The 19,130-nt window shown below is 39.7% G+C and overlaps 1 pseudogene; it reads right to left on the bottom strand.

Annotated features, from left to right (window-relative positions):
- Positions 1-18,224: 18,224 nt before the first annotated feature.
- On the bottom strand, positions 18,225-18,746 carry LOC102812938 (annotated as a pseudogene).
- Positions 18,747-19,130: the final 384 nt, after the last annotated feature.

The following is a 19,130-nucleotide window of genomic DNA, read 5'->3' as shown; positions in this document are numbered from 1 at the left end:
CTGACATCCATCTTGATCTTTTCCTTCTTTCTTGTCTTCTTAATGACTTTTTGCTCTCTTCATGTATGATATTCTTGATGTCATCCCACAACTCTTTACTATAAAATCATAGAAATCTTTATTAAGCCAGAAATATTAAAACGTGAAGCTATTGTTTCTTGGCCTGAAGGAAGTGTTTCAATCTGTTTAACCTTTACTCCAAAGTATTCTGTGCTCTTGATTTATACCATATCAAATGGAAATTTGGGCATCCTCAAAGAACCCAAATTATGTTCCTTTGAAATGTTCTTTGAGTTAGCTGAACAAAAAGAAATCTGAAGGGGAAAGATCATCGCTGTAGGGTGAATAGGGTAAGGCTTTGCAGTGAAATATTTTTAGGAAAACCCTTACTAACCTCAAAGAATGAACAAGTGCATTGAGATGATGGAAAAATTCCTCAGTAGCACTTTCCTGGTCTTTTTCTCATCAATGCAGTTTCCAGTTTTCTTTAAACTTCTTAATAATGATCTTACAGTCTCCTTTGAAAAAAATTTATCAAGTTGGCCTCTTTGGAATCCCAAAAGAACAAATCTCCATAGCCTGATGATCTGACCTCTCTGCCTAGAATTGAATTGATCCAGCAACTGTGTAAGACACAGTTTTGATTGTATCTTTTTTCTTCAATCCTAAAGACTAAGACAATTAGCATTCTGAAGAGACTAACATAAGTGTATTACTGAAATAACTTGTCTGCAGCCATCCACGGATTGCAGAGACATGTTTAAACATATTTTGTTTGGAATTAACCCATGTGTGCATGCACTGGAACCCTAGTAGTGATGTGTGTGTGTGTTGTTTTTTTTCTTATTCTCATAGTAGGACATAGGGCCCAAACTCGTAACCACAGTTATACTGAGTATGACTCTGTGCTACAGCAGAGCCATAACAGGAAAAGTGGCTCACCCAAGGTATTGTAACCAATGATGGGTCTGGTATAAGGCCAGTTCTCCTGATACAAATATTCTGTCCTGCAGACCAATCATTATGCTTGGTTCCCCAGTATTGTCTCCTCTTTTCAGAACTCAATGGAAAGCTATTTCTTTATATGTTCACTAAGAAAGTGACATATTGTCAGGAGGGAACAGTTGCTGGAGAAGGATGTCATGCTGGGTAAGATGGAAGGTCAGAGAAAAAGAGGAAGACCCCCAACAAGATGGATCAGCCAGGTGGCGTCAAATGTGGCGGCGGTAGTGAGGTTGGCCCAGGATTGGACATTGTTTCGTTCTGCTGTACATGGGGTCGCTATGAGTCGGTTCTGACTGGATGGCACCTGACAACAACAACAAGAAAGTGAAGTAACAGAGGCAACATATCCCACGGAATACAAGGAATTAGTGCCATAATTGTCTTTTTTCTCCAATTTCCTCAGATAAATCACCTCACAACACAGAAATGGCACCCAAATTCACATATTTTGTAAATGTTTGCATATTTCACTTATTGCTGTTACATTTCCAAATGTTCTTTCTGACAATTCCACTCTTTGTTTTAGGTCAAAATTTCTTTTATGGTAGAAAGGAGTCAGAGTTGACGGGACAAATATTTGTTGAAACCATGCTATGTGTCAAACATTCATTTATATTTTCTCATTTTTTTCACACAGCTCTGTAGGGAAAGTTAATTTTTCCCCATTTTATAGCCAACAGAGCTCAGGCTTACAGAGAGTAAATCATTTTTTTTAGGATCACATAGCTGATAAGAGGCAAGTGTATGATTCCAAGTCTTGTCCCTCCCCCAATATATATAACAGCAGCCTCCTTATAGAGCATGGGCTTTCAGGGCTTGAGAAATTATTATTTTATACCTCCTACTATTATAGTCCCATGAGTACCCATTCAAATACCCTTTTTATTTAAGAGAGATGATTGTTGTTGTTGATTTTGTAAGTGCTGTTGAGTTGGTTCCTACTTATAGTTACCCTATATAGGATTTCTGAGGAATCGCTGGTGGGTTTTAACCTCCAATTTTGCTGTTAGAAGTCTAGTTCTTATCCTACAGCACAAGAACTCCAACAAGATGGCAGTGGACATGAATTCCTGCCATTTATGCTAAGAAATCTGGGGATATGGCCTCACCAATTGTCAATACCTGACTAGGTGAGTGAGGCTTAGGCAGAGGTACACACTTTCCAACACTGAGAATACAACCTCCATCAAACTTATACTTATTTTATATCATGGCAAATTTATATATCATTTTTTAATCCTAAAAACAAACTTTAAAGGTAGAGATTATTATCCTTTTCCTAAACTAGAATTCAAGCCAATAGATCCAGATTACCAATAATATAAATTACAGGCTACAGACTCTAAGACTGAAACTGTTCTAAAGCCCAAGCTTCCCCGGTGACATCCTGTGGCCTCCTGGGCTTTGAATGCTCTCTCTGTCTAACCTCCCAGTAGACTAGCAATGACTTTGTTCCAGTGTATTCTTTAAGCGTTTATTATTAACCATTTAGTTCACAGTCACAAAAAAATCAATGAGATTTTTAAATGTTTACTTAGCAAAAATAAGTAAGCAGTAATATCAAATGAGAAGAAAGAATGTTCATCTAAATCAAAGACATTGTGCTAATATCTTTGAGAGTTAACAGAAAAAAGAAAAAAAAAAAATGTCTATGGACCAGTTCTACTCCGTAACACATGTGGTTGCAGGAAGTGCAATTGACTAGATGACGACTAATAACAACACATGTAAAGTATTGCATATTGAAATATAGAGCCCAGATATTTTACAGAAATGCACACATACACACTTTTTCTGAGACAGAGTTGGGGCTATCCATCTTCTCTCAAATGTAAGATAGCTAGCTGTTAAAGTCCCTAGCAATATTCTTGCTATAGGCAACTTCAAGAAAACTCTGACTAATGAAATGTAAGGACACTTCCCAGTTCCCAATCTTTTTTCTGTTTGATATTCAAACTGCAAATCTTACTAATGTCAATGAATACTTATCTAATTCATCAAAAGGAAATAAAATGAGCTATTTTGCAATAATGAAAATCAACAGTATTTAAAAATCAGATTTAAAACTAAATATACAGTATAATCCCGATCCTTCTCAAAAGATAAATGTGGCTAGAAATACCCTGAAGAGGTAAGCATTCAGTTTCATTTTATCCTTTCTCCAAAAATATGGCATTCATTCATTCATTATAGTGTTTGAGTGTCTTCTGTGTATGAGCCACTGCCAAGCTGAACCCATCTCTGTATACTGACCTCCTCTTTGCTGAGCTATAGTTCTTGCTCATCTGTATACACATAATCAAACTCAGACATCATAGGCCACCAGCATAAACCAAAATCTCAAAACTCTTGAAGACAACCTTCAGAAAAGTAGAGTAGAGATCCCCTAGGCTTTGAACATTTCAAGTATCTTCTCATGCATTATTTTTTATTTATGTGCTTGTAAAAGTCGCTTGAGGGACATTCAACAAGATAGCAAACTAAGCAGATGCACTACACCAAATCCTCTACAACAAAGATACAAGAGACAAAATAAACCAGACAGAAATGAAAATTCTGACACCCTGAACTTCTGAGGAAGGTTATCGGTGGATGGAGTGCTTGCTGGGAGGAGAGGCCAAGCAGAAAAGGTGAGAGAGGGAGACTTACTGTGAATGGCTGGCCAGATGCAGCTCCATCATCCTGTGAGCAGCTTTGGCAGGGGAGGGAGACCTGGCAGAGCAGATTCGAGTTGGCAATGGAAAAGATGCCATTTCTTCTTTTTCACAACTCTCCCCTGATAACCAGAGGTGCCCCCAGGGCAGAACTGGGAGTTTGGAACCATGACGCTGGGAAGCATGTCAGTGTGAGGTGGGGGCCGACTGTGCCGCTTTGGTGTGCTGCTTTGGTGCCTAGATTCAGGTGGACACAGCTCCAAGAGTACAAAATCCCCATAGTCACCAGACCAGCAATTAACCTGTCACCATGCTCCTAGTTTCCCCGTGGTCATAATAGACACTGAGCCGGCTCCATCGATGGTTCTCATGAGCAACTTCTGGACTGAATGCCCTGAACATAGATTACACTGGGGCCAATGGGAACTCCATCTAGGGCCAGGAACTCTGCTGTCACATCCTTTTTTACAACCATCTCACAAGATCCCTGAATTGCAGGACCCTACCAGAGATCTCTTTCCTCTGGGTGTAGCAATTGCACTGTTTGATTTTAAAAATATGACAACAGGAGGTGGGGCTTGATGGTGGCTACGGTAAAGGTGTAGTGAGGTTTGTCATCAGTAATACCACAGAATATCAGGCAAAACAGATTCGGGGAAGAGCTTCAAAACTTGGAAACACATATGTAGGAATATTTAAACAGTTTGAAGGCTTTTACCTAGTGGAACTTGTAGCAGAAGTAAGAAATCGCTTTTTGAATCTGCTGAACTCCATGGCCCGACAACTTGGGTGAGACCAAACAGCAAGACCAAGCGGGTGAGCAGATACGCCATGGAAAAATGCCGTGAACCTTGGAGTATAAAGGTGGACAACACACTTTGTCGGTTTTGTTTTGTTCTGATATTTTTTTTTTTTTTGGTATCTGTTCATTGGCCCCCCACTGTTTGTACACCTCCATTATGGTGACTAGAGGCAGTGCCTGAGTGAGTGGACACTCCCCACCCCCACCACTGGTGGGTTCTTCTGCCACACATGCGTACAGATACTCTCAATACAAGAGAGGACCCTGAACTGTTTGTTTGTTTGTTTAATATGGAAAAGGCCAGAACAAGGGGTGTGGAAAGGGAAAGAGACTTTAAAAACAAAACAGGCCAAAAATTAAATTAAATCCTGAGGTACAGTGTAACAACCAACAGTGGCATCTTGAAATCTGTCAGAGAGCTTTGAAGGCAAGAAGCCTAAAGAGGACATTGAAGTTATACTCATATTAGGATACAGATTTTTTTTTTTTTTGCCTCTTTTCTCCCTCCTCTCCCTTTTCTGTGATTATAGACTACTGTATCCAATCTAGTTTTATTTTTTAAATTGCTGTTGTTGTTTTTTTCCCCCTTGTTTTCTTGCTATTGCTCTTTTGCTGTTTTATGATTCCCCCTTCCAACGTTGGGGGACGCTCTCTCTCCCTATATTACCCAAGAAGAGAAAGCAACTGCTGCCATATAGTCAAGCTAAAATCACACTCTATAAAACACCAAAATCCAGACAAGAACCATTACCAACCAACTGCCATACACCAGGGAGGCAGACAACACCTGTGAAAGTTACTCTGAGTTAAGCAATAAGAAGAGTGAAAAGGGAAGGCCACATCCTGATCACATCTACCTGGAAACAATCAGAAGGCATAAAAAATACCAAAACACATATTCAATTAAGTAGTAAGGCCACAGATAAACACTACACATGACCAAGAAGAAAAAGCAGATGACCACATCAGCACATGTCCAAAATCAAGATGAAATGTATGAGACAAATGACCTAGAGGTAGACCTGGACTATATTCTGGAAGGAGGGCAGGCCTTGAAAATGTCTGAGAATGAATTCAGAAAAACTTATTATAAAATGTTCCAAAATACTTTACAGTTGAATTGAGAAACATAGGGAAGAAATCAGGAAAGCACTAGAGGGATATTCAAAAAAGATAGATACAGCACTGGAAACAACTCAAAACCTACAGAAAGAAGTCCAAATGATCAATAATAGAATATCAGAAATAAACAATACACTGAAAGGGCAAAGGAGTAGAACAGAAGAGATGGAAGGCAGAACCAGTGAGTTGGAAGACAAATCTCTCAATACCACTAAGATAGAAAAGCAAACAGAAAAAGGGATTTAAAAAAAATCTGAAGAAGGTCTAATTAATGTTGGACAACATGAAGAGGGATAACGTAAGCCTTCCCTCTGTGAACAGGAACCAGACAAGGATGCTCTTTGTCACCACTCCTTTTCAATATTGTTTTGGAAGTATTAGCCAGAGCTATACAGCAAAAAAGGGAAAATAAAGGCATCAAAGTCAGCAAAGAGGAAATAAAACTCTCTCTATTGGCAGACAATATGATCCTATACATAGAAAACCCCAAAGACTCAGTAAAAAAGCTATTAAACATCATTGGAAGATTCAGCAGAGTGGCAGGGTATAAGATCAACATACAAAAATCAGTTGGATTCCTCTATAGTAGCAATGACAGCATTGAAAAAGACATTAGGCAAGCAATACCATTTACAATAGCTGCCCAAAAGATGAAATATTTAGGAATAAACATAACCAGAGAAACAAAGGACCTATACAAAGAGAATTATAAAACACTACTACAAGAAACCAAAAGGGACTTACAAAAGTGGAAGAACATACCATGTTCCTGGATAGGAAGACTTAACATTGTGAAAATGTCAATACTACCCAAAGCTATTTATACATATAATGCAATCTCAATCCAGATTCCAGCGACATTCTTCAAATAGATGGAAAAAACAATTACAAACTTTATATGGAAAGGAAAGAGACTCAGGATAAGCAAATCACTGCTCAAGAAGAAGAACAAGGTTGGAAGCCTCTCACTCTCCGATTTCAAAATCTACTACACGGCTCCAGTGGTCAAAACAGCCTGGTAGTGGTACAATGAAAAAATACATTGATGAATGGAACAGAATCAAGAATCCAGAAATTAACCCATGCACATACAGCCAACTGATTTTTGACAAAGTACCTAAGTATATTGCATGGGGAGGAGATACTCTCTTTAACAGATGGTGCTGGCAGAACTGGAAAGCTATATGCAAAAGATTGAAACAAGACCTTTACCTCATGCCCTATACAAAAACCAACTTAGTATGGATTAAAGACCTAAATGTGAATCCCAAAATTATGAAAGTCATCAATGAAAAAATAGGGGCAAATGTGAGGGCTCTAATACAGGGAATACACAGACTACCAAACATTTTGGAAAGTACACAAACAAAAGTAGACAAATAGATGAGTGGGACCTGCTAAAAATTAAAAACTTATGTGCATCAAAAGACTCCACCAAAAGAGTAAAAATGGAACCCACAGAATGGGAAAAAATCTTTTTGCAATGACACATCAGACAAGGGACTGATTTCTAAAATACATACGAAACTACAACACCTCTACAAGAAAAGGACAAATAACCCAATCAAAAATGGACACCAAACATGAACAGACACTTCACCAAGGAAGAGATCCAGGCAGCCAACAAACCCATGAAGAAATGTTCACGATCACTAGCCATTGTTGTTGTTGTTAAGTGCCGTCAAGTCAATTCCGGCCCAAAGCACCCTGTATAGCGTTTCCAAGGAGCAGCTGGTGAGCTTGAACCACCGACCTTGCAGTTCAAACAGCTTTTCAATCTGGCGCCACACCAGGACTCCCACTAGCCATTTGTTGTTGTTGTTGTTGTTGTTATGTGCCATGGAGTCGGTTCCAACTCATAGCGACCCTGTACAAGGTTTCTGAGGCTGTAAATCTTTATGGGAACAGAAAGCTGCATCTTTCTCCCATGGAACAGCTGGTAGTTTCGAACTGCTGACCCTGAGGTTGGTAGCCTGATTCGTAATCACTATGCTACCAGAACTCCTTCATTGGAGAGATGCAAATCAAAACAACAGTGAGATATTATCTCACACCAGCAATAACAGCAAAGATTAAAAAAAAAAGTAGAGGACAATAAATGCTGGTGAGGATGTGGAGAGACTGGGACCCTCCTACATTGTTGGTGGGATTGCAAAATGGTCCAACCTCTCTGGAAAGTAATATGGCACTTCCTCAGAAGGTTGGAAATAGAAACACCTTATGAACCAGCAATTCCTCTACTTGGTATTTACCCTCAAGAAATACAAGCCATAGCACGAGTAGATATAACACACCAATGCAAATAGTAGTGCTTTTTACAATAGCAAAAAGATGGAGACAGCTTAAGTGCCCACCAATTGAAGAATGGGTAAACAAACTGTGGTAATACACACAATGGAATACTATGCTACCTTGAAGAACAAGGAGGATGCAAGCCACCGCATAACATGGATGAACCTTGAGGACATTATGCTGAGTGAGATTTGTTGTTGTTGTTGTTATGTGCCGTGAAGTCGGTTCTGACTCATAGTGATCCTGTACAGGGTTTCCAAGGCTGTAAATCTTTACGGGAGCAGAAAGCCTCATCTTTCTACCTACCGCAGAACAGCTGGTAGTTTCGAACAGCTGACCTTGCAGTTCACAGCCCAATTCGTAACCACTATGCTAAATTAGTCAGTCTCAAAAGGAGAAACACTGCATAGGACCATTATTGTAAAAGAGTAAGAAAAAGAACCCACACTAAAAGGGGGGGAAATATTATATATATATTTGCTGACCACCAGGATGTATGGGATGAGAGGAGGGGAGGGAAGGAGGGGAAGATAGACCACAGGGTAGGGAATAGACACAGCATAGTTTTGGGGAGGGGGCATGGTAGAGGGGCAATACACAAGAAGGGGGAGGAGAATGGAAGAACAAGGCTGATGGGAGAACAGTTAGGCAGGTTCACATGGGCTAAGTGGGACAGAGATAAACAATGATGTATGTACAACCTTGGAACAACAGGGTTCTGGGATATAGGGATTGAGGCATGGCTTGAAGGGGTAAAAGAGGGGAATAATGTCAAGATGCTTGGCTGTGTTTTTAATCTTGGTTACCTTTGCCTACCATTGTAAAATGGACACTTGAAGCGGGGAGAAAGGAATAGCCAGAATCATCACTACAGAAAGCTTGTAAGTCCATCTTCAGCCTATGGCTGATTGGAATACCTTAAAGGGGGCTAGAGGTTGCCTAGTGAAAGAAGCTTCCTGTGGAGCCTTTACACTGTACAAGACCATAGGTGGAATCCAGAACCCCATCCAGAACCGAATGAGGTAGGAAACTTCCACTGAAAAGGACGAGTAGACCAGCCTGGAGCGGCTAGAACAGAGGATACTCCATAAAGAAAGACCACAGGAAAAATCCAAAACAACAATGGCAGTCTGCTTGATAACTACAAGAACAAGTAACTGTTCTCCTGGGAGCCATCAAGGCAAGTGGTCAGGACCCCTCAGAGAAACCCCCTTCCAAGAATGAGACTCAAGGGGAATACAAGAGCAGGCATGTGGTCTGGCTGGTGACCACGTTGGCCACCGATAACGGGAAGAGGGGGAAAAACAGCATTGAAGTTGTGTGCTAAGCCTGACCACATTCAATGGACCCCTATGAACCCTGGTGGAGAGCTGAATGACCAGCAATATGGCAAGACCTGGGGACTTCTGGGCCCAGAGGCAGTGACATGGCCACAGAGGACTAGAGCAGAGAGTGAAGCATCCAGCTGATATGAAGTGAGGGGAGATGCGCAAGAACACCCATACTTGCAGATAGTACCCACCTGACCTGGCATCAATTGCTGGATGATCAGAAACCAACTAGAAGAAGAAAGAAGAGGGGGAAAAAAGAGTAACCTGCTACAATTTGATGAACTTTACCTATACTTATGGATGTAGCAGCTCAAAAATGGGAACAAATATTTACAGCGAGGATCACTCCTACCGCCTTGGTACTCAGGGTTGACGGGGATGGGCAACTTAGACATTGGCTACCCAAAATTGGGGGGGGGGTGGCATATAAAGGCAAGAAGTGACTGACTTACAAGCTTTCAAGTGGCCGGGGAAGATAGAATCACTACTGAATGGTTTCCAATTGGTTGGGACTCGGCTGGCAAAAGGAAATGGGGATAAGACTCTTGGGGTACAATAGTGAATAATTGCCATCAGGATTGACTGTGAGGGTAGGAAATATAGAGATAGATGTTTTTTGACAAAAGGACGAGAGTGATTGACTTTGCAACCCAGGAGCGGAGGACAATGGGACCATCAAGTGAGAAGAACTGAGAGCGGGACCCTACCCCCCTACCCGAGAGGCAGTGACGACAGGGATGGAGATAGAGATGATGAGGGAGATAGAGACGATGATGTAGACTGGGAACACTGGACTCAGGGAGGGAGAAGGGCTGTGTGCTGGCGACTGGGAGACAGGCCTGTGGGGTGTACCCTTTGGTTATTTGATGATGCATGGAAGGGATTGTAATCATTGCAATGAAACGAAATATGATAGGATGAATGTAAAGCTGATGCTCTCCCATATAAACCTCACAATAAAAACTTTAAAAAAAATTTATAACACATGAAAATCAGAAAGATTTAGGAAACGTTGTTGTTGTTAGGTGCCATCGAGTCGGTATCGACTCATACATAGCAACCGTATGCACAACAGAGCAAAACACTGCCCGATCCTGGAACAACCTCACAATTGTTGCCATGCTTGAGCCCGTTGATGCTGCCACTTTGCCAATGCATCTCGCTGTGTGTGAGTGTGTGGGGGGGGTGGGTCTTCCTCTTTTTCTATGACCAAACATGATATCCTTCTCCAGTGACTGGTCCCTCCTGACAATATGTCTGAAGTATGAGAGAAGTTTGGCCATCCTGGCCTCCCTGAAGCACTCTGGCTGCACTTCTTCCAACACAAATCTGTTGGTTCTTTTGGTAGCCCATGGCACTTTCAGTATTCTCCTCCAACACAATAACTCAAAAGCATCAATTCTTCTACAGTCCTCCTTATTCACCATCCAGCTTTCACATGCATATGAGGTTATTGAAAATACCATGGCTTGGGTTGGGCGCACCTTAGTCCTCAAGCTGACATCTTTGCTCTTCAACACTTTAAAAAGGCTCTTGTGCAACAGATTTGCCTAATGCAATACATCGTTTGATTTCTTGACTGCTGCTTCCGTGAATGTTGATAGTTGATCCAAGAAGAATGAAGTCCTTGACAATTTCAATCTTTTCTCCGTTGATAAGAATGTTGTTTGTTTCAGCTTAAACATTAATTCCCATGGAAAGTCTCCACAAACAAACCTAAGATCCTTTGGTACATTTATGCTATCTATTCTGCTTTGATAGCATCATGATCTCATCTATCATAACATCTACAATACTCCATCTTTACTGAAGGTCTTGCTATCTTCCTCTTTAGACTGTAAACTCTAGGACAGAAAGGAAAATGCTGTACTATGGTTCCTTGCCTATATTTTTCTTTTAGTTCTGAAGTGAAGCAGCTCCTTACTGATATTTGCTATGCTAATGAGTGACTTCACACTCTGTAATATCATTATAATTTAATGTGATTCAGATCATACCAAAAGAGTATCAACATGGTATTAAAATGGCAAGGACTTGCATGTTTCTATTAGTAAAAGCTTTACAATATTTGCTTGATAGGCGTTCATTCTTTAATTCACTGTTTTGTTTCATAAGTAATGCCTATGCCTGAAAGAAAAAAATACAGAACATCAAAATAACATGAATCCTGTCACACATGAATACTTTTTCCCTATAGCAAACAATGGTAAGATTAATGCTATTTTGTCATTTTCTATTGCTAACAGATGTATTTTATACATTTGCATTTTAAATAAATATAGATCATTTATGAGTCTGACCTCTTTGTGACCCATTAAACTCTCCTGTGTATTTTTGGGCTTCTGATGACAAATATGAGTCAATGAGTACCTATATGTCTGTGTGTTCGTGTGTTTCTAGAACACTTACTATGTTTATGTATACACTTACATTGATATATATCCTTTGTCTTCTTTTTATCCATCAACAAATGTGTGATACTGACCAAAATTAAATAAGTATTTAAACTGATAAATTGTATTGCTGTCATACTCTAGTGCACATCCTTAGCTATTTCCTTAGGGTATGTTTCATGACATGAAATTGCTGCCTCAAATGGTATACACATACTTAATTTAATTTCCCACCTGCCACCCAGCATGGCTGTACCAATTTAAAGTCCATAAACTGGAATTAGGTGAAAAAAAGAAGCCTCAGGGAAGTGAGGCATGTGGCTGTGCTGACACCCTGTTAAAAAGTGTACACCTCAGATTCCCCTGAGGAGGAACTTGAAGACTCCAACAACAGTAAATACTTCCCAGACTGGTCAGTAGCGAATGGAAATATTAAACACAAACATACAGCACAGTAGACAAAAGCAAAGGCTTTTAAATCAGTAGCCCTGGATTACAGTTACAATCTGATGCAGAGCATATAAAGCTGCTTTTAAATCTTTATATTATCATTATTATGAGACATATTGCTCTTTCAGGCCAGCATCACATTTAGCCTGAGGTCACCCAAGCTCTCCTTGAACCCATGTATGGGTTTTATTCTAAGAAACACCAACTGTTCTCCTAACCCATCTCCTCAGCAAAAGGAGACTATTCAAGACTATTACAAGGTTCTGAAAAGAGCCATTAGCAGCAGGACACTTGATAAAGATTCCTTATTAAAAAAAAAAAAAAAAAGATGCTTAGACTTTGCAAGATACTGCAGTTGCCTGTTCTATATGTTGAGCACTTCTCTTGAAACCTATGCATTGTTACTCTCATGCTTTACGAAAGGATTAGAATGATCTGCATAGACATTGTTGATGTTGGTGATAGACTTTTCAGAGACTTTCTCAAGAGATAACTGAATGTAATAAGCTTGTCAAAGGCTTGATGTGACTGATGCAGAAAGCAATTAGGCAATCCCAGACACTAGGCCTTAGACCCTGGAAAGAGACAGCAATTTATTGACTTACTTAAATGCAGGCTCTTTTTTTCTTATTTTCAGCAGATACAATTTAGCATGACCGAGTCCCTCTGAAAACACTATGACTCAGCCAGAGGCTGCAGAAAGGGCTCTAAAGAAGCAGATTTAATCCACTGAATCACATGAGAATTTGTAAAGAGCAGGCACAGGCATTACATAATACTGTTTATTTTGTGAGATCAAAACTACAATATTTTATTTCAGAGTCTTCTGGAGTAGTTGAAATATTTTGAAACTACTATGTTTTATATATATCAATTATTTCAACTACCAAACATAACCTTTTTGTCATTTTGAAAGAAAAGTAAAAGTTAACAAATGATCAAGATCTAAAATAAGTAAAATAAAGAGAAAAGACACAACTATGATGAACTGGGTTTTGTACTAGTCCTCCCATACCTTTTTGTAAACTAAAATATCAGTGTTCAACCAAATATCATTTTCTGCTCTCACATTTTCTATATCTTTTCATGTTGTTTTTATAACACTGAATAAGTAAAATATGGAATGATTGCTTTATTGCATAAAGATCTTAAAACAGGGATTCCATATAAAGAAAGTTTGACCCCAAATGTCCTAAGCCACTGTTCAAAGTTCTCATAAATTATCTTAACATCAAAATTGTTGCTATTGTTGTTGTTGTTAGGTGTCCTAACAATTTCAGCTTATAATGACCCATGCACAGCAGAGCGAAACACGGACCAGCGCTGCACCATCTTGACCAGTGCTATGTTTGAGCCCATTGCTGCCGTCACTGTGCCAATCCATCTTGTTTCAGGTTTTCCTCTTTTTCACTGACCCTCCACTTTACCAAGAATGATGTCTTCTCCAGGGATTGGTCCCTCCTAACAGCATGTTCAAAACACGAGAAACAAAGCCACACCATCCTCGCTTCCAAAGAGCATTCTGGTTGCACATCCAAGACAGACTTGTTTATTCTTCTGAGAGTCCACAGTATTTTCAATATTCTTTGTCAACACCGTAGTTCAAATGTGTCAGTTGTTCTACTTTCTTGCTTATACATTGTCCAACTTTCACATACATATGATGCAATTAAAAATCTCGGCTTGATTCAGGCACATCTTAGTTCTCAAACTAAGTGTTGCTCATTAACACTTTAAAGAGATGTTTAGCAGCAGATTTACCTGGTGCAATAATATGTCATTTGTTTCTTTACTGTCACTGTCACGAGTGTTAATAGGGGATCCAAGCAAAATGAAGTCTTTGACAACTTCAATTTTTTCTCCATTTGTCATGTTGCTATTTAATGGTCCTGGCATGGTGCCACAGAATCATGCAATGAACTGCAAAGTCTGTTTGAACTGAAAGGTTGGTAGTTCAAACCCACCAGCTGCCCCTCTGAAACCCTACACAAGGTCACTATGAGTCAGAATCTACTCAATGGCAATCAGCAACAACAACAATTTAATCACCCAGTTGTATTTTTGTTTTCTTTACATTGATGTGCAACCGTATTGAAAACAGTAGTCTTTGATCTGTATCAGTATTGTAAGTTCCCATTACTTCCAGCAAGCAAGGTTGTGCCATCTGCATATGACAAGTTGTTAATTAACCTTCCTGCAATCCTAATGCCACATTCTTGTTTATATAATCCAGTTTCTCTGATTATTTGCTCAGCAAATAATCTGTCAGTTTGTTGTGCTATGATGGCTTTCGTGTGACTAATTCTGGAAACTATGCCACCAGTATTTTAAATACTGGCATGGTCACCCATGGTGGAAAGGTTTCAGATGAGCTTCCAGATGAAGACAGACTAGGACAAAAAAAGAGAAGGATGACTTCTGAATATTTAGTCACTGAAATTCTTATGAACAGCAATGGAACACTGTCAGCACTAGAATGCTGAATATTGAAATATGATGAAAAGCGCCAGAATATTGTCAGATGTCGTGCCAGAAAATGAATCCCTCAGGTTAGAGGCACTCAAGATATAATTAGAGAAGAGCTACCTCCTCAAAATAGAGTTGCTAAAGATAATTCAAAAATAGCTGCAGCAGTACACTGACAGGGAATTTCCAGACATTCAGGCTGGATTCAGATGGGGAGATGGGGATATCATTGCTGATGTCAAATGGGTCTTGGCTGGAAGCAGAAAATACCAGAAAAATATTTACCTGTGCTTTATTTACTATGCAAAGGCTTTTGTTTGTGTGAATCATGGCAAGCTATGGACAACATTGTGGAGAATGAGTACTCCGGAACACTTAATTGTGCTCCTGAGGAACTTGTACATAGATCAAGATGCAGTTGTTAGAGCAGAACAAGGGGACACTGAATGGTTTAAAATCAAGAAAGGTGTGTGCCAGGGTTTTATTCTTTCACCATACTTATTCAATCTATATACTGATCAAATAATCCAAGCATCTAGATTATATGAAGAAGAACATGGCATCAATACTGGTTAACAACCTGCTATATGCAGATGATACAACCTTGCCTACTGAAAGTGAGGAGGACTTAAAATGCTTACTAATGAAGACCAAACACCACAGCCTCAATTGTAAATAATACAAAAATCCTCACAACTGGACCAATAAATAACATCAAGATAAATGGAGAAAATATTGAAGCTGTCAAAGACTTCATTTTGCTCAGATTAACCATCAACACTCATGGTAGCAGTAGTCAAGAAATCAAATGACACACTGCATTAGGTAAATCTGTAGTACTTCTTTAAAGTGTTCAAGAGCAAAGATGTCAGTTTGAGGATTAAGGTGTGCCTGACCCAAGTTAAGGTATTTTCAATAGCCTCATATGCATATGAAAGTTGGATAATGAATAAAGAAGATCATAGAAGAACTGATGCATTTGAGTTATGATGTTAGAAGAGAATTTTGAAAGCACCATAGACTGCCAGAAGAACAAGCAAATCTGTTTTGAAAGAAGTAAAGCCAGAAAACTCCTTAGAAGCCAGGATTCTCAGACTTCATCTCTCATACTTTGGACATGTTATCAGGAGAGACCAGTCCCTGGAGAAGGGCATCATGCTTGGTAAAGTGGAGGGTCCGCCAAAAAGAGGAAGACCACCAATGAGACAGAATGGTACAGTGGCAGCAGCAATGGGCTCAAGGTAGCAAGGATTGTGAGATTGGTGAAGGACTGGGCAGTGTTTAGTTCTGTTGTTCATAAGGTCACTATGCATCACTACTGACTCAATGACACCTAAGAACAAACAACAGATTCAATAAGTATGGTGGAAGGATAAAACCCAGACCCACCACATTCCTGATTTAAAATCTAGTTCTGTTGTATTGACTGCCTCAATCTATGTACAGGTTCCTCACTAGCACAATTAAGTGTCTGGAAAAGCCATTCTTCCCAATGCTATCCATAGTTATGATTCACACAGTCGAATGCCTTTTCATAGTCAATAAAGCACAGGTAAATATATTTTTGGTATTTCTCTGCTTTCAGCCAAGATCCATCTGATGTCAGCAATGATATCCCTAGTTCCATGTCCTCTTCTGAATTCCACTTGAATTTCTGGCAGCTCCCTGCTGATGCACTGCTGCAACTGTTTTTGACTTGTCTTCAAAATTGTACTTGCTTACAATGTTAGTAATATTGTTCTGTGAATTTCACATTCCATTGTGTCACCTTTCTTTGGGAAGGACACAAATATGGATCTCTTCCAATCGGTTGGCCGGGTAGCTGTCTTCAAAATTTCTTGGCACATACAAGTGAGTGCCTCCAATGTTGTATCAGTTTGTTGAAACATTTCAATTTGTATTCCATCAATCCCAGCGTCTTGTTTTTTGCCAATGCCTTCAGTGCAGCTTGGACTTCTTCCTTAAATATCATTTGTTCTTGGTCATATGATATCTCTTGAAATGGTTGGGTATCAATCAACTATTTTAGGTACAATGACTTGGTATATTCCTTCCATCTTCTTATGATGCTTCTTGTACCATTTACTATTTTGCCAATATTGGTTGCTATTGTTTTGTGGCTTCAAGTCAGTTCTGACTCACGGTGACCCTGTATAGGGTTTCTGAGGAGTGGGTTTGTAGTCCAAGCTTGCAGCTATCAGTCCAGTGCTTATCCTACAGTGACACATTGTTGTTGTTGTTAAATGCTGTCAAGTCGATTTCAACTCATAGAGACTCATACAGGGCTTCTGAGGAGCAACTGGTGGGTTTGAACCTCAGACCTTGTGGTTCACAGTCGAGTGCTGATTCTACAGCAGGAGTTACATAGCAAAGGAAAGCCTTTAATATCACAACTTGGGCTTGGATTTTTTCTTCAGGTCTTTCAACTTGAGAAATGGTGAGTGTTATTCCTTTTATGTTTTCTAACTCCAGGTCTTTGTACATTTTATTATAATTCTTTGCTTTTTGAGCTGTCCTCTGAAATTTTCTGTTCAGCTCTTTTCTTCCAGTTGCTTTAGCTTCTCTACATTCAAGAGCAAGTTTCAGAATCTCTTCTGACACCCACTTTGGTCTTTTCTTTATTTCCTGTCTTTTTAATGAAATATAAGAATTTCATGTATGATGTTGTTGATGTCATTATATAGCTCTTCTTATCTTCAGTCATTAGTGTCTGATACATCATATCTGTTCTTGACATGATCTCTAAATTGAAGTGGGATATATTCAAAGTCGTATTTTGACTCTTATGAACTTGTTTTAATTTTCTTCAGTCTGAACTTGCATATGAGCAACTGATGGTCTGTTCCGCTGTTGGCACCTGGCCTTATTTTGACTGATGATATTGAGCTTCTCCATTGTCTCTTCTCACAAATTGACTATATAGTCAATATGATTCCTCTTATTCCTTCTGGTGAGGTCCAAGTGTATAGGTGCCATTTATGTTGTTGAAAATAACATGTTTAAGTCATTGGCTTTGCAAAATTCTGTCACTGGATGTCAAGCATCATTTTTATTATGAAGGCCATATTTTTCAACTATGGTTCCTTCCTCTTTGTTTCCAACTTTTGCAATCCAATCACCAATATTAATGCATCTTGGTTGTATGTCTAATCAATTTCAGCCTGAAGACTTTGGTAAAATTATTCTATTCCATTATCATTGGTTGGTGCTTAAGTTTGAATAATAGAGGATTACTGATCTTCTTGATAGGGATATAGATATTATCCTATAACAGACAACAATTGTACTTCAAGACAGATTTTTAATGCTCTTTTTGATAATGAATGTGACATCATTCCTCTTCAATTTGCGGTTCCAGACATAGTAAAGCATAAGACTGACTAATTCAAAATGGACAATATCAGTCAATTTCAGCTCACTAAAGTCTAGAATGTCAATCTTTATACATTTCAGTTCCTTTTTTATGATTTCCAAGTCTCCTAATGTCATACTTCATACATTTCACATTCTAGTTATTGATGGATATTTGCAATCAAGTCTTCTCATTTTGAGTTGTGCTCCACCAGCAAATGAAGGTACCAAAAGCTTTGCTCCATCTCATCATTAAAGTCAACTCTACTTTGAGGAGGCAGCTCTTCTCCAGTTGTATATATATTTTTTATTTTAATACAGCATTTATTTACCTTCCTTCTGTCAAACCTTGAGCCAATTACTTTCCCCAGGCTGCCTGGGGGGGGGGGGGGGAGTACAGGGAAAAGAAGATGTAGGGAAGACGAGACATGGAAAACAAGAATTTGGGAAGTGGAGACAATGCCTTCACATGGTGAAAAGGATGAGAAAGGCAATAAAGCCCCATGGCCTCGGAGAGGGCAAAGCCCAGAATGGCATAGGAGATGAGCTGCTGCTTCAGAGACGGGTTCCTGACATAACCAATGAAAAGGCTCCCCAAAACAGTCCCAATACCAGCTCCAGAGTCAGCCACTCCAACTGTGGCAGCCCCAGTCCTGATGAACTTGGCCACTGTGTCAATGTCCCTTGAGATGGTGCTGGTCTGGAAGCTTTGACTAGAAGTAAGTGGGGTCAGGGAACATGGGGCTGTCAAGCTGCTGGAGTGCACATCTGTCAGTAGCTGGGGTTGTTTCAGCACCACTGCAGACAGTGGTTGGCTCAGAAGCTGAGAGGTGCTCCTGACCAAGGAAGAGGTGCAGACAAATTTGGTGAAGGCGTACATTTTCAGGGGATGAGGGGCTGTGGCAGGAAAGCTGCTCCAAGTGCAAAGAAGACAGAGAGGGGTCTTCAGTTGTATTTTGAGTGGTTTCCAGCCTGAAGGGATCATCTTCTGGGACTATATCAGTGTTCTGCTGCTATTCATAAGATTTTTATTGGTTAACCATTCAGAAGTGGTCTGCCTCTCCTTCTTCCAATGCCATTCTGTCTTAGTCTGGAACCTCTTCTGAAACCTGTCCACCATGGGTGACCCTGCTGGTATTTAAAATACTGGTGGCATTAGCTTTCAGCAACACACAAACCTCCACAGTATGACAAACTGACAAATGAGTGGTGGACTCCCTTATTTAGCTATGCAAAAAAATGAGTTAGATATATATTCAGGAAC

The sequence above is a fragment of the Chrysochloris asiatica genome, unplaced genomic scaffold, assembly GCF_000296735.1.
Source record: "Chrysochloris asiatica unplaced genomic scaffold, ChrAsi1.0 scaffold00126, whole genome shotgun sequence".
Lineage (NCBI taxonomy): Eukaryota > Metazoa > Chordata > Mammalia > Afrosoricida > Chrysochloridae > Chrysochloris > Chrysochloris asiatica.
Note: the sequence above shows the minus strand (reverse complement) of the source record. Positions and strands in the feature narration are given on the sequence as shown.